General features: G+C 31.1%; 1 long non-coding RNA gene across 9 annotated transcripts; it reads right to left on the bottom strand.

The window, feature by feature from the left end:
• Positions 1-362: 362 nt before the first annotated feature.
• LOC105664304 (uncharacterized) lies at positions 363-10907 on the bottom strand. 9 transcript variants are annotated; one of them, XR_013039573.1, is made up of 8 exons: positions 8700-10906; positions 7313-7393; positions 6522-6659; positions 5971-6425; positions 5501-5913; positions 4382-5406; positions 3739-4302; positions 363-2947 (listed from the first exon to the last, which is right to left on the bottom strand). It is a non-coding gene; the product is annotated as an uncharacterized LOC105664304 (long non-coding RNA). The 9 variants fall into 9 exon arrangements; XR_013039567.1 differs by having other exon boundaries at positions 6522-7393; positions 8700-10907; XR_013039574.1 differs by having other exon boundaries at positions 363-2507; positions 2594-2947; positions 6522-10905.
• Between the last annotated feature and the right edge of the window lie 6236 nt (positions 10908-17143).

The raw sequence follows: 17143 nt of genomic DNA, 5'->3' as shown, positions 1-17143 counted from the left end.
AAGTCTCTTATTCTTTTTTCGTTAATTATAACAATATATTTTGATTTGTTTTGAATTTATGACCAATTTGGGTTTCTAGGTTAAGAAAGAGAGAAGACAATTAGAATTTTAAAATTATTGAAGATATATGAAAAATTTTTGATCAAATTTCTCATTAATTTAGATAATATAATGGGAAAAATACTGAATGATTAAAATGTTATCGATTTTTTGTTTAATATTATTCAATTTCTCTTTTTCTTGTTTATTTCGAATTTGGAGTCAATTTGATGTTAACTTTTTGATTTTCAAATTTAGAATAAAGGAAAATAATTAGAATTTTTAAATGAACGTAGTCATATAAGAGATTTTTTACTATTACTGTTTTACGTGAATAATAATCGCATGTCTGATAAAAAATATTAAAAATTAAATTCTTATTACTCTTTTATTAATCAGTATCCAATTCTTTTTTCCTGCCAGTTTCCTTTAAATTTAGAGTTAATTTGTAATTAATATTTGATTGACAGAGGAAGTAAAAGATGTAATTAGAATATTAAAATTTCACCATAGAAGTTAATCAGACATTATATTTTTAATCATGATAATTTCATCATTACAAAAGTATTTAGAAACTTTTGTTATTTTTTCAATATAAAATTATCTTGTTTTTCACTTCCTGCACTTTTTGAATTTGCAATAATTTTTTTATTAATTTCCTAACTTTTAAATCTACGACAAAAAAATTCAATTAAAAATATCGTCGATTCATAAAGTCTTAACTAATGCAATTCTTAATGTTTTGCAAAATTTATTTTATCTCCTTGTTCATTAGAATTTGGAGCTTATTTGTTAATAATCCAACTTTCAGACCAAAGACTTAATCACTTAATTTAATAATAATTAACCGAACATATTCTTGTTAATTGTAAATTTTCAAAGGATCAAACTCGATCGAAATATTTCAGCTTCAGATAATCATCATTAGCAATTCCTTTCGAGAGACGTTAATTTTCCAATTTTCAAATGAAAAGAGTTGGCAACGAGAACAAGGAGATCCCACCTAGCTGATCGATCGATCGTCTTCCGTTACGAAGAATGGAGTCGTTTAGTATTCAGCTGAGTACTTTGATCATCCACAGTGTGAAACGTTGAAACTTTATCGAAGCATCTAATTACCAATCCGTTGAAAAACTTTGATCGCTACTTTTGCAATTAAACTTCCTTTACAAACCGGGGACCGTTCATGTTATTTCAATTTTGCTTGCTTGGTTGTCACCGGGGTAACGTTGAAATCTAGGAAATCGACCGATCAAAACTTTCACGTGGATTCTAAATGGGGTAGTTCATTAATTTAGCATCCATTTTCTCAGGAAAGGGGCGGCACAACAATTAAACTCGATTAAGGTATCCGCGTGTTCTCGTGTTTTCATCGCGTCCGCATAATGGGACAGAAAATCAAGAAAAAATCAAAATTTTTAATCTTTTGTGAAACAATTATACTCATTATTAAAAGGGGGAAATATGGCGATTATTTTTGGTCTCTAGAAATTTATATTTTATTTTATAAATTCAAAATTTTGGAATATGCTTTTTTAGTTACTCTCCAGAAGTTCAGATAACTTTTCATTATTTATTTATTTATTTGAAAATTATTTTACCGTGGTACTTTTATAATTAATGCGTGTTAATTTTTATAATTTAAAAAACTTGCCAATATTAATCAATCGTAATTTTCATTTCTATGTTATATTCGGGCATAATAATGGCTATTTATGATACTAATATTTGTTTATTTATATTCCTCTTTTTTATGTATAAAATATTTATAAATGAGTCAATATGAAGATTTTAACAATTTTTCTATTAATTCTGATATTTAATTTCCATTGAAATATTTCTATCTTTACCTTAAATAAATTTTACAAAAATTTTATTTCTACACCTTTTTGTAAATTAATTTAAACCATATATTAACACAGTTTGTTGCATATTCATGTTGCTCGAAAGTATAGTATCGAACCCGGTGTACTTTCTCAGAGAAAATGGCGGCATAGAAATTCAACGTGAACCATACAATTCCAAATAAACCAATTTTATTTTCAAAAATGAAAATTTGCTAGAATTATAAATTTGAAGCAGTGTAGAATTAATGAATGGATTTACTAAATTACAAATATATTTCAATGGATCCTGGAATATACAAATTTAAAACAAGGTACAGCAAGTGAAGATACGCAACGGTTACAAGGGTTAACAGGATTCGACATTTTGATCGAAAAAAGTGGCGTGTTAAATTTGTTCCCCATTTCTTGTGGTTTTGCCCTACTGTGCAAAGGGGTTCGTTTCGATAGGGACCTTCGGTCGCCATTCTTGCTCTAAATTCACCCTCCAGATCTCTCATTGGCTCCCTCGTGTTAGAGGCTCGAGACCCCAAAGACTATAACTCGATCAATACGTTCTTGTCCACGATATCCTCTCTCGACTCCACTTTCTCTCCGATCCGCCATTCTCGTCCCCCTTTCTCCCTATCTCCGCCAAAAGTGCCGATATTTTAAAAACTGTCGAAATAGGAGTTCCTCTGGAGGAAGTTACGGGCGTAATTAACGATTACCAATCAGCGGCCTTCCACTTCGTTTGCTCGAGAGGAGGACGACAGAGCTCGTGTACCGTTTCCATTGCTTGAAGCAGAAGAAGAGAAAGAGCGGGCAACGTGCGGTCGTTCGCTAATATGAATGCCCTGTCACTAACAGCGGCTTCTTGCCAAGAACGTACCGCTTGCTAATATGCCCGCTTCAAGGGAATATTTACGAGGGTGAAAAAAATATCGCCGCGATTCCTCGTCGACTCTTCTTCCTGTTCTCCTTTATCGTCTCCAACTTCGCGAAACACTGGTTCGTTTGGTATCCAGGCATCGATTGTAATTTATGGCGATTTCTATCTTTTCCGCGTTTCCGGTGCGAAGTGCCTGGAAAGAGAGGAAAAGGACTTAATACATGTTTGCTCGTTTGCATTTATGTTAACCTTTTAACCGGTCCGACTGATCGACTTATGATCAGAAATAAAATTACAAAATTGGATTAACTCTAATCGTAATCACACTACAAATTGAAAATAAAATTGAACATCAAACAAAATACGAATATAATTGATGTTTAAATATATGCTTAAAATGAAATATAATTAAAATTAATTACAAAATATTGCATTACTTTTATATTATGTCAATTTAAGTCACCATCTGATTGAGCAATGAATAATTAAAAACCAAAAAGTATATATATTTCAATTAAATAAATTAATCAATATTAAATTATTAAACAAACTACATAAATATCAAACATTCGTTGACTACGTCAATGGAGAACAAATTGTAAATAATTCTTTTGCCATATTTACGAGTATTTTTCCTTTGTGATTCAGTCGGCTGATTTTTAATCAAAATATGCAGAAAAGTGGCGAATTTAATTGCCAATTTAATACGTAATATTATCTGATCATTTATTTGTAAGTTATCGATAAAACATGTGATTCAAGCGAGAAACGGAACAAAAAGTACATTTGAAAATATAAATGAAGTTATCAGCAGTACCGCTTTCGACACAAAATTCTTTGAAGAATTTATAATTGGAAATCTCTGTCGATGACATATACTTATAAAATTTGGAATAAAATAAATTATGGAGAATTTATGAAGGGTACTTCTGCAGATTCGTTATTGTCCCTTCTACGTATTTAAAAATCAATCTTCTCGTTTACCTTCTAAAAAAAATACTCCTTCGAATTTCAATTTGCACATTCCGATGAACGTTTCATAACATTCGTTTCATACAATCTTCCGCTTGAAATAATTGTTTTATTAATTCGGAAGTCCTGCAAACATTTTCTGTAAAGATACCCTCGTGAAGAGCACGAAATCAAGTTTAATAGCGAATCGTTTTGAATGAATTATCGTTTTATTTAAATTCACCATATTATAAACTGTAGATCGCATTCAACATTATCGCTGAAAGAAAAATGTTTTACAAATTGAAAGACGAGGAAACGTTTGACAAATGTACGCCGTTTTAGAACACCCTGTACGTCACTCTGCACCGGTAATGTTTGCACAAGGGGTAGTTAAGGTATTAAAATTTCACATTTTCTCAAGCGAGGAACAACAGAAAGCGTTAAAACTCCGCTTTTGTTTGTATCAACTTCTATTACGACAATTGGTATGACGCTCAGTGTATCAACGTAATGGCCATTAATTTTTACAAGTGAAAATTCCTTCCTCTGACAGTTTTGCACTGCAAAAACAGAATCGTTGGAACATTGTTGCATCTGTAAATTAATATTTATCAAAGACAATTAGTAGTCATTAACTCAATGTTGCTAATTATTTTTGGGAGAAACGATTTACCTTGCCATGTGATTAAAACGTTCGTATCAATAAGTTTATAAAACTAATGAACGAATGTTCGTATGTGGAGGAGCTAAAGTAAATTAACCCTCTATGATACACATTGAAACAATAAAGATATGTAAATAATCCATGATGCATATTTCAATGTTTAGTTAGTTAATGTTGTAAAAAATATACTATTTTTATTTAATGATATGAAGGGTTATGATAATTGTATGATTCACGTGTGACAAAGATAAATTATTATTCTATGAAGTATTTGAAATGTTATAATTTTGTGCAATATACAAAATTATACTTTCTTTTTCGTTAAGCAATTCTGGATATTTTTAGATAACCTGGCTCATAATTTAAAATAAAATTTAATTATTGCGAAAATAAATAATGTATTATGTACAAGGTAAATACTTTTATTCATATGAATCTTATCACCTTTTCCAATTGATTAAGTGTTAAAATTAAATTTGATGACAATGTATTTAAGGGTTGAAACGAAGAAGGAATACGAAAAGAAGTTTTTTGTATTTTTACTCTATCAATTTTTGTCAAGTAATCACAATTTTAATTACCTTGATCTCAGCGTATTTGTCAGTTAATTTATTTCGTAAATTCAGAAAACCGATATCTTTAACATTACACATAATTAATGTTTTAAATTTAAATAAATTCTCTTGATTATCTTTATGACTAAAGTTACTGTAACTCTTCAAGAATAATCAAAGTACCAAATTAATTAAAAAAATAAATAATAATTAATAAAATAAGTCGAAAAACTGTTAATGTCCTAAAATGCATCAGAAAAGTGAATTAAACATATTTTCTAAATTCAACACAACCGTTAATATAGAATTTCAATAATAACATTGCAAAGAAATTTGTTAAAGATTATTTTCACAAGAAAATTTTTAAAATGTTCCTTCTGGGTCACAAGAGTAAAGATAGAAAAGAAATTTGAAACTTTACGATTCACAGGTACATAGAGGGTTAATGAATTATCCTGTTTCGTTTATTTGCACGTTCATCTGTAAAAAAGAAAGTAGAGTAGAAAATATAACCGAGAAGAACTTTTATTGGCAAAATTATGACTATATATTGGCTTGACAGACAAATACATACTCGTTTGATAATGCCCGGGTCCGTATTTTACGACGGATATTAAGATTCTAATCGTTTTTAAAGTCTACCAGCGAACGTGACCTTTTACCATATTTTTTCCATTTCCTACACATAAATTACAGGTATTTCCCTGGCAGGCAACCCCGCTACGGGGACTCCCTTCGATTTACCCATAAAAAGCGAAAAAAAAACACACACACACACGTAAAAAAAAAAGAATGAGTCGCATTGTCGAAGCTTCGTTTCCCGAAAGCCGCTGGGCGTTCCTTTTTTTCATGTAAATTTTACCGCGCAGCGGAAGGAGGCCTAATTTTTTTCGCAAGGGCGGTTCCCGCCGCCATTTTGTGCGGCTGGAAGGGTCGCTCGGCAACCCCTGAATTTACTCTAATTACTTTCCCGGGATATTACGGCCTCTGCAAAAATGTTATTGATAACAACGACTTGTCGACTCTGAATTATACTACTCTCACCCCCTCTCGGCCACCCCTTCGCTCTTCTTTTCTTGATTACCCTTAAATCCGTTATTACTTTTGATTTTTACGGTGATTATCTTCGATCAAAGGCGACACGTCGCCTAACGAGACAATTTGTCTCGATTCGAAACGGGTTTTCGATATTTCGTAGTTCGAACACGACGAGCTGCTTCTTTTTTTAGCTTTCCCTCGAACGTTCGTAAAATTATCTGGACGTCGTATTTTACGAATCGTGCGTCACTTTCGTATCAGTATTTCGTGGAACACTATTGAGTACGTGTTTCGAGATTTTCGATCGAAATCCATCGATGATTCGTTAATCATCAGATCTAAATTGTCGATGTAGGCGAACAAAGGGTGTATATTCCGGTTCCGTAACTTGTAAACGATTTGTGTTTCCGCAATGCGTGCATTCGTTACGGGATTATTGTTAATCGCGGATACATCATTCGCTGTAACGAGAAAAATTGTAATGGGGGAAAAAATACGTTTTCAACAGAATTGTAAAGCTATTTCGATGTAATCAAATGTTTTGTGTCAATAAATACCTATGAAAATATGTTCGAATGCTGCTGTTTTCGGAACAATCGAAAATAAATGAATGTCAAATTTGTCTTCATTTTGTTTGTAGCTTCTGGTGCAAATATTATGAATTTTGTGTTTAATTAACTATTCGTCGGTTTTTGCTAAAAAAATGTATTTGTATTTCCTTTTATTTTAATTCGATTCAGACGAGCTGAATTTTGGTTATTTTATGATGTTTCAAATAGTTTGAGTTGTACAGATTTTAAAATTTGACAATGATTAATACTTTAAGCAATACTGTATCGATCAATGCTGTTTAATCGCATTTTTCAGTGGGTGTTTTACGGCGATTTTCATAGAAGCAGCGGATGAACGCACACCGTCGGATCGCCGCCATTGACGAACGCAGCGTTCGTTATTCTTCCAAAGATATTTCAAAAAACTGAATTTACAGACTCGTTATTTTACAAAATTATAAAAGCACGATGTTTCTACCAAGTTAACTGCCCACTAATATTTACTGCAAGTTAATACTTTAGCAGTTACGGACTTTTGAATAACTCTATCATATTTTTAAGATAAAACACTTCAACAATACACGATTTCTTTAACGATATTTCAGTATTTCTTTAAACAGTCTAAAGATCAAAGTATTTACAAAATTTTCTGCAGGAGTCGCGAAACTCTTAATTTCATGGAAAGAGGAAAAAACGAGATTTTTTCTACTGTTTTTATAAATCACCGTGACTCGATGATCAAACATTGTATAATTTGCAAATCAACGTGCCAAACAATCGCGAATTTTTTTCCTTACAAAATCGTCGATATTCACTTTCTCGTAACTTTTTGATTTTCAAAGTGTTCCAATTGAATTTCACGAACTCGCGGCAGGATACTGAAAAAAAGAACCAAACACGCGAAAAAAGGTAGAGAGAGAAATACAAAAAAAAAAGAACCGCGATATTTTATCGCCAGATTAATACACACACGATTCGAAAGGCCACGCGTGGGGCTTATACCGACAAATATATCGATCCGTTCGATCCATTGACCGATCGATCAGCTGTGAGCTTGCGAATTCAAGGCCCCGGGGTTTCGCGGATCTAGTAGAAATTGCCAGGAACTGAATACATCTTCATTAGGCCATTGATCGGTCGGTACATTAATATCGTCACACGTGCGCTGACCTGAACCACTTTGGCCCTGGTTGTCCGTCGATTCAATCGATTTCTATCGAGCCTCCGGTTTCGAACTTTGCCATGCAATTTGATGCACGTGGTCACCAAAGATCGAACAGCGGTTCGCTAGAATTGGACAGCTTTTATAAATGCGAACGTTTTTACAAATATGCGTTCTATTGAGTTCACGATTCAAATATATTTTCATCGGTAACACAGGTCCATCTTATAGTTGGTGATTTGTAACGTGTGGCTATGTAATGCGTCATGGTGTGGCTATGCAGAAATGCTACATAGTGATGTAACATGTGGTCATGCAATATATGGAAATGTATTGATGTAACGTGTGACCATATGTGTAGATAGACTGCAATATGATGTAGCGTGTGACCATGCAATGCTTGACAGTATATTGCGTGCTTAATTGTGATCATATAATGTGTGGTGATACAAGATGTGGCCATGCGTGACATATTACGTGATGATGTGTGATCATTCAATATGCGGTAGTATATTGTGTGATGTAACGTGTTATGCGTGGTAATACACTGCGTGATGTAATGTGCAGCCATATAATGCGTGGTATAACGCGATGACGTTACGTGTGACTGTACAATAATAATACTATATTGCATGATGATTTAACGTGTAGCCAGCGCGTGACATAGTGCGTGATGATGTAGTATGTAACTATATAGTACATGGCAATACTATACTGCGTAAAGATGTAATGTGTAGTCACATAATGCGTGGCAGTATATTGCATAATGATGTAATGTGTAGTCATACAAATTGTGGTAATATATTGCGTGATGTAAGGTGTAACTATACAATATGTGGTAATATATTCCGCGTGGTAATATATTGATGACACGTAGCCACATAATGTATGGTTGTATATTGCGTGCTCATACATATAGTTGTACAGCACGAGGCGATATAATACGTGATGATTTAATATAGAGCAGTTTATCGCTTGACTATACACGGCAATATAACGTGGTGAAAATGATTCAAGGTTACCTCCATCCTAAGGTAGATAGATAAAAATCCGAAATACACCAATGGTTTTGCTTTAAAATCATTCCAATTCTATTGTGAATACTGTATAATTATTTACACAAGTGTGGATGATTTTAATTGAGAATTGTATTATTGTACTGTCTATTGCTAGTTAGATATTTCGAAGCAAGATTTTTAATTAATCTTCTTAAATTAAATTTATATAAATGTTAGTTGTAGTCAATAATTTTGCAGGGAATGTGATGGTCATGAATTTAGTCGTCAACGAGTTTTTTTTTCTAAAATGTTAATTTCTTTGATCTTTCTATTTGTTCTCATAAAATTGAAAGTATACAATTTTGAAATTTTTGTGATGCAAGTCCAGAATTTATATAATATTTGGAGGTTTAGTCAATTACAATGTTCTGTAAGTTCTTTTTATTGTAACAGAAATTTGAGTAGTAGTATTATTTCCTTGTATATATCTTAAATAAATAAAGGAAGTAATGCAGTTTTTCATATGTCTTGTGTTTCATTTAATATTTATAAGTTTGGCCAAATTTTTAAATTTTACAGGACTAATAATTCAGTTTAATATATGCACTAACATTAAAAAACAGTGGTTATTTGTATTGGAAAGTTAATAATTAATCTGACTAGTCATTAAGTTGGTTAAAATGTGTATAAATTCAGTACCAACCCTTGCATATAAACATTTCATAACTTATCAAGTTTCAGAAAATTTTTCATTTTCTCCACAAGTTATCAGTTTTCATTTTACCCATTAGTTTGCATACTTTTTATTACATGTTCGTAAAATTATTAAAAGATTATTGTTCATAGATAAAAGGAATGCTATGAAGTTACGAAAGATTCAATTTAGATTTGAATATATATAAATTAAATTCAGTGACATATTACCAATTATACAAGTAATTTTGCATTAATTTAAACTATAGTTCACTCTAATTTTGTACGCTATTCCCTGATCAAAAATTTCTGCATTTCCAAAAACTTGGTGATATTTTCGCTGATTAACAAATATCTTTGAATACGTTTATATCTTGTTTCATTTGTACTCATATACATATTACTACTTTTAACGAGTTGTATCATGAGGAAATTCGATATGAAAAATGGGCTTCCAAAATTATTTTCCTAATGTTCCCATATTGTTTAATTAAAGCACAATAATTATCTTCATTTTATATCGATTTTACATGCATTCCATTTACCTCGCGGATAAATGTGTTTAAAAATTCCTATATTCTGCATCCTATTATTCACATGAATTAACATGCACATGTCCTTATTTCTTTTAATAAGTGTCATAAAAATTTCCGATGTTCGAAAGATGTTAAAAATTTGTTGATTAATGTTGTGATATTTTTTAATGAAGTATAAACATATTCGTGTTAAAAGTTTCTGATAATTCGGTATCTTAGAAAGAAAATTTCAATTTTGAATATTATAACAATTTAACTTCGATCAATGATTCAGATTTTCTTAGGGTTTTCGGTCATTTAACAAATCGAGAAAACAATCGACATCCATCCCTGAAACCTCTGCCCTAAAGCGAAAAAGTACGAAATTAATTTCGAAAGAGCCAGAACTGTGAATAACAGGAAAATTTGAAAATTTTTTATATCGAACTGCCACTCGTAACGAGGAAAATTTTGCGGAAGTTTTTATGGGAATTTTTTATGAAATGGGAAAATATCCATGTTTTTTGAAGCTGTTGAAGGGGTCATAATTATTCATGATTTTTCGGCGATTCGTTGATTCACCGAGGGACGAAGTTTTTTCGAGAATTATTTATTTTTCGTGTTTAGGTGAATTCATCGTCCTCCTTACAACCGGCTTTTTCTTATGCATTGGGGCGGTATAATTTTCGAATTCATTAAAATGCAACAGCCACCGCCAACATGGTACAAATACTACGTTCGCTGATTTGTTTAGCCGACGTAATTTTAAAGAATTCATAACAACGGATAAAGAAGACACGACTATTAATTTACTCCGTTAATTATCCGCCGTACACAACTACCAATTTATAAATCGATCGAGAAACATGATACATACAAAAAGAATCCACATTTTTTTCTCATTTGAACCTGAAGCTTTAATAAGTTTTTGGGTTTACTTTATTTTAATTATTTTTTATTTTCCATTAATTTTTTTTGTTTACACTTTAGCTTTTATTGAATTATTTCTCTGTCTTACAAATATTGTCAAGGATAAAGATTTATATAAATATAAAAATATTTTGTGGATATCAAAAAAATTGTAAAAATATTTTCCACATATTAAAATGCTTTCCACGAATCAGAAACTCGTAAAAATATTTTTCTAAACAAAATACAAAAATATTTTCCGTGTATTACAAAATTTATCAGGTATTAAAATTATTTATCATGTATTGAAAAGATATAAAAATGTCTTTCATATATCAAAAAAATGAGAAATGTTTTCCATGTATTAAAAGAACATAAATATATTTGTCATATATTAAAAAAAAAATATTTTCTGTGTTGACGAAACAGAAAAATATCTTGCATTAAAAATATTTTGCATACATCAGAAGATAAAAATATTTTCCAGTTATTCAGACGAACAAAAAAAGATTTTGTATTAAAAAAATTTGTATATCTGTTTAAATCGAATACGTCTCTTTTTCCGTTTCGCTAAACGTTGTTTGAAAATATATCTGGGTCTGAATATACGCAGGTATCGTATAGCGATGGTTAATTAACAGTTTCGAAGTAAATTGTTTTTCCGTATTTGTAAAACCGTAGAAGGTTTCGAGTGATAAATGAAACGTGATGTTTTCCTCGCTCCTTTTTTTTCTCCCGTTCAATTTCGGTCAGTGTACCGGGAATTCGAGGACACAAAACGTCTGACTGCAAAAGGATCCAAAAAAGTTTCCGATCGATCAGGCACGTGTGTGTCGAACACGTGTCACGTGTGTAACGGGTTCAGTTAATCCGAGCTATTGTTCGTAACCAGAGTTCTCCAATCATATGGCATCGAGCTTGCACGTAACAATGCAAAGTGTTCGCGTTAATTCAGAGACAGCGATCAAAGCTGACCCAAAAATTCGATTATTCTTAGCTTCGCGAACGACGACGGTTCACTAACTTTTGCAAACTTTGATCAATTTTTTTCATTTATTGTTACACAAATTCGCTCTTATAAAAATTTCCGGAATTCACTCATATCAAAATTATATATAGGTTATTTCATTTAAATCGAATATCTAAATTATTTTCATTGTAATGACAAACAGGAAAAAATTTATGGGAGTTCATATGGTGTCAAAAAAAATATTTAGAGACTTTAAATAATTCTAAAATTATATGAGACATTTATTTTTATCGACTTCTAATGGCAGTGAAAATAATGTGGATGTTCAGTTTAAGCGTGGCACTGTATGTATATAGGGTGTCACAGTAAAAGGTTACATATATAAATATTAATATTAAACGTAAAAATTATAGTAAAAATTTGTGGTGTCATTGATATCGATAATAGTCATTTTGAACCATTGCAATTTTATGATTTAATAATTTAATTCTCAATTTAACTAAGATTAAATTTTCAGTATAATTTTCTGTATATTTTATTTATTGAATTATGAAATAATAAAGGGTGCATTTTATCTAGACACTTTGTATATGGTTTCTTCATTAAATGCTCTTTGAAATAAATATTCTAGTAAAAAGATTTTATAGGTATTTCCTTACAAAAAGTCCTATGTATTTTGCAGGTTAAAAATTGTATGAATCCAAAATTAAAAAAAGTATTACAAAATAAAATAAAAATACATATACTTCAAGAGAATGTTTTGTTACATAGGTCATATTGGCTATATAGGTTAAAAATGTAATGTTATATAGGTTATGTGTGCTACGCATTTTTATAGGTTAAGAACATGAATCCACATAATTTTGTTAATTTAAGCTAAAATGTTAGAATTAAATTATCCTAACTGTTGAAGTTGATTTACTGGTACACCCTGATGTTTATGACTGATTAAAATAGTCAATTAAAATTTAAAATTAATTTAAAAAAAATGTTTTAAAAAATATTTCAAACAAATAGTTTTAATAATTAATAATTGATAAATATTCTTTAACACGTTGATGACTGCAATGAAATTTGGCATACGTGATATGTACATCGCATTGTAATATTATAGTCAAGTTATTGAAAAATTAAATTTTTCAATTTTCTTCTTTCAAATGTATTGCTGTAGATTGTTTCAAAATTAGGTATACTTAAGAATTTGTTTCCTTTCCTTTGCAATTATTTAGTCCTGTCGAATTGGTAGTACTGTTCCCACATAATCGCCACAACAGAAAACTTGTTAATTTCATTTGAAATGTTAATTTAATGTCCCCGGTTCAGGTAAAAAAATTGAATCTTCTTTCTCTATCATCGTCCAAAACTGTAAAAAGATAAAAACGAAGGAAATGGTTTCCAGAAATTTGTATGCTTGCACTCCAAATATTTGTAATGAAAGCATGGCACGATTTAATTTCAATTTACTATTACCTGCTCAACGTACAAAACTTTATCTCCTCGATTTAGTCTCCCAAAAAGAAAGAATAAAGAAAATGGTTTTGATAAGTTCTCATATTCCCATTTCAAACGTATACCACAGTCAACTTTTAACTTATAGTTTACATCATCAGATCACAGAATTCAATGTTTTTGGTAGTTTTCAAAAATGTAAGATAAAATAGACAAAATTAAATAAAAATAGCTATCGAGAGTTTGTATACTTCCAATCAAAGTTGCAACCAAAGTGTACAGTAATGTGCTTTGAATCACGTGTGTCCAAATCATAAAAGTTAATATTTCCATTATCAACCAAAATGGAAGAAAAAAGGGATAAAATTAAAGAATATATTTTTCACGAGCTTCAAATGTTTATAATTAAGAATGTCTATAATTTGAAGTACGACATATTTTACTTTCACTCTGTCACTGATGCAAATGGTGGAGTCCCTGCATTAGAAGAAGAAGAAAAAGAAATTACTCTTCCACAAGCTTGCATACAAAGCACATACTTTTATTCATTGGCCCTGGTCACGAAACTAAATTTTTTTACTAAGAAAATAAATTGAAATAGAAGAAAATGGAAGATAAAATCAAGGTCCCTTGGTAAAGGATTTTCACAAGGTGTAATATACCCAATTTAAATATTTGCAACCAAATACCACGATCTCCTCTCAATCTAGATAACTAAATTTTTTTCAGTAAAAAAATAAAATAACAGAAAAGGAAAGGAAGAGAAAATTAAAGAACACGATTTTCACAAGATTTTACGTATCGAATTTATATACATATGTAGCACTAAACCAATTAATTTTAATCTCCCTTCACAAATCACGAGTTCGAAGTTTCACTTTCAACCGCAAAAAGAGAACAGCATTCGAAGAAATCGTATGGAAATCTATTTAGATCAGAATTAATCGTCCAGGATTGATTACCTGTTTTCGAAGATGAAAATCGGTTTCTTGGTAATTGATCAGAAAAGAAAAGAAAGAAAAGTGTGGAATACTGAAAAAGGAGGGGAATCGGTTTATACTCGAGAAATGGCGCATTGTTCTCTGGGGAGTATTCATTACCGGAAGTACTGGGACCGTTTATATTGCATCTGCGCATAATACACATTATTGTAATCATACGATCGGTTGGTTATCTGAGCCAGGGTTGTCACGAACATCGGTCCTTTGTTCGCGGAGACTCGATTCCTCTGAGGAGCGGACACGTGTTTACGAAACGGCACGTCAGCGAGTCGGTGTCGATCTTGAAAAGCAGCCGCGGAATTTCTCGTTAATCGTCCAATTATTCGGAACAATGCCGGCCAAGGATTCAATACAACCACGTTTTTTTTTTTTATTCGAGCCTCCCTCGGTGCGCTGGCCTTGTACGACTTCGGAGACTTAAGCCGCGTACACACTGAATTCACGAGCCCCTCGCGAATTTTGTCGAGTGGTCTAGAGGTGGAAAAGTATCGATAGTTACCGATGGTTTGATACCCGACTATCGCAAGGGCGAATTCAGAAGAATTTCCGAGAAAAAATAAATAATTTTTGCATTGTTATTTGCATAATTCAAAATTTAGCATTTTGAAAATATTTGTGCTATAGTGAATGATTAGGAGCGTGCGAATTATTTGTCAATTACAGAAAATGAATTTGTATTATGCATGGTTATAAATGAATTTTATGAAAAAAAAATTTATATATATCTTATTTTTTATAAACCAGTGCTTTTGTATAAAAGAAATAATTAGTAGAAGTTAAAAATTTATTATTGTGTTTATTTGTCAAGCACACTTTCCATGATATAATGTAAGGTACTATTTATTCTAAGATGACGTTAATGTAAGCTATTCAAAGAATTCATTGATAGTATAATTTATTCAAAAATTTTATTTGACAGTTTACCTATTAATATTTTTATTTAATAGCACAATAATAAAGTTCATATAAATTATGGTATGTATATGTATGATTGAATAATTTATTTTATAAAAACAAACAAATCTACAATTGTATTAATATTTACTAAAAAGTGGGTGGTAAAATAAGGATAGTCCTCTTCTGAATTTGCCCCTGAGCTATCTATGATTTATCGATTATTTTCGATAGTTCAAAATTTGTAAAAACACAAAAGTTGTGTATTTGTAAAGAAATTAAAAAAAGATAATGAAAGATCATACTTGGCAAACAAAAATGTTTTTTAATTTTTAATATTAAACTGTGTAAAAATGAGTGAGAAGAAATAATAGCATCAGAACCTTATTTTGCAGTTGAAGTGTAAAATTGGATAAACTATTTCTCCCAAAAATGATCGTTTTTATTTACATTAACACAACAACAAATTTTGTTTAAAAAGAAACAACAAATTTTACAAATAAATTTGCAACTATTTTTAGAGATACTATATATAATTTTACAACTACTTAAAATTAATATTTTAACTTTCAGCACCTTCAAATCGTTAGTAATAATATTTTTCATCTGAACCAACTATAAAAACACTTTCGACCATATTTGATATATTTCTCACTTATTAATAAAGGTAAAAATGGAAACTACTATGTCGAAAATTTAATCACGAGAACGTCAAGATTGCTGAATCAGAAATAAAGTATTATTAAACTTAATGAAAACAGTAAAATTAACAGACCGACTACAATAAATATAGAATATTCAGAGTCTTAAAATAAAGCAGTACAATTATGCAAAGTGTCCCAATTCGCCTAAATTTTTCCTGTGAAATAATGTCTTTAAAATGAAATTCAGAATGACCTTCGGATGACATTCAGAATGGTTAAATAATTTTTATCACCAGAACTTACGTTCTGAAGCTAGTTTTTCTCAATTATTACTGTCACCTATTTTCGTTTATTTTCAATGCTGACGATTGTCCAACATATATTTAATAAAATTAATTTTCAACTTATGTGAAACACCCGATATACAACTTCTTCATTTCTATGAATAACTATATAATTTTCTCCAAAACTAGTTTTATAATTTCAGTGTTTATAATTGCTTATAATAGTTTTATAATTAAACCAGAATGATCATTATTATCGATAATATAAAAAAACATGGATAGTTTTCGATAGTGGAAATTATCGACAATAATCGATGCGATATCGATAGTTCTTCACTTCTAGGTCCAAGTCCGGTAGAATGGCAATTTGTATTTATTTCCGATAGCCGAGTGTCGGCCTCGAAACGAATGGAATATTCGTTTCGGTGAACCGATGCGTGTAAATGGGTCGAAGCTGTTCGTATTTTCGCGAGAGGTTCACGAAACTCATTTTTAACGTATGTACTCGGCTTAGACTGAGGGTACGTGCTGGCTCGAGAGAAGAAACTTAGCTGGTAATTTACCTCGATTATTCTTTTCCTTCGCTCTCGCTTTCGTTCCAAGTGGAACGTAACATTTGCTGGTGAAGCCTTAAGCCGTAAATGAGATTTTCTTAAAGGTGTTTAAAACGGACAGCTGAGTCGTGAAGTATGTGAGAATTCTTGTACCTTTTATGGCAGCACGTGTTAAGAAGGAAAATCCGTTAAGTAAAGCAAATGTTACTTAAAACTAAGATGAAGCTTGTAACGAGACCGGGGTTGCAAGAAAAACTTCTCAGTTATCCTAACGGAGAAAGGAAGGAAGAGCTGGTGCGAATACCGCTCTCCAATTCTACTTCGCGGTTTAACTTTTTTCCAACGGAGAAAAACAAGTGGAGAAACCCTGAGAAAAAACCTGGGGTATATTTGTCGGACTACCCCTCATCAACGTGAACTTACTTAAAAGGGTTTGAACATTGGGAGCTATCAATTAGGTACCACTAATTCGCCCTTACAATTCAATTATCTCTTTCAGTATGTCAGAATTAGTCCAACTGTTAATACTGTAAATTGTAATTCAAATATTTATTG

This window comes from Megachile rotundata, chromosome 10, assembly GCF_050947335.1.
Source record: "Megachile rotundata isolate GNS110a chromosome 10, iyMegRotu1, whole genome shotgun sequence".
Taxonomy (NCBI): Eukaryota; Metazoa; Arthropoda; class Insecta; order Hymenoptera; family Megachilidae; genus Megachile; species Megachile rotundata.
The sequence above is the reverse complement of the archived record's forward strand: the minus strand, read 5'-3'. Positions and strand labels throughout refer to the sequence as shown.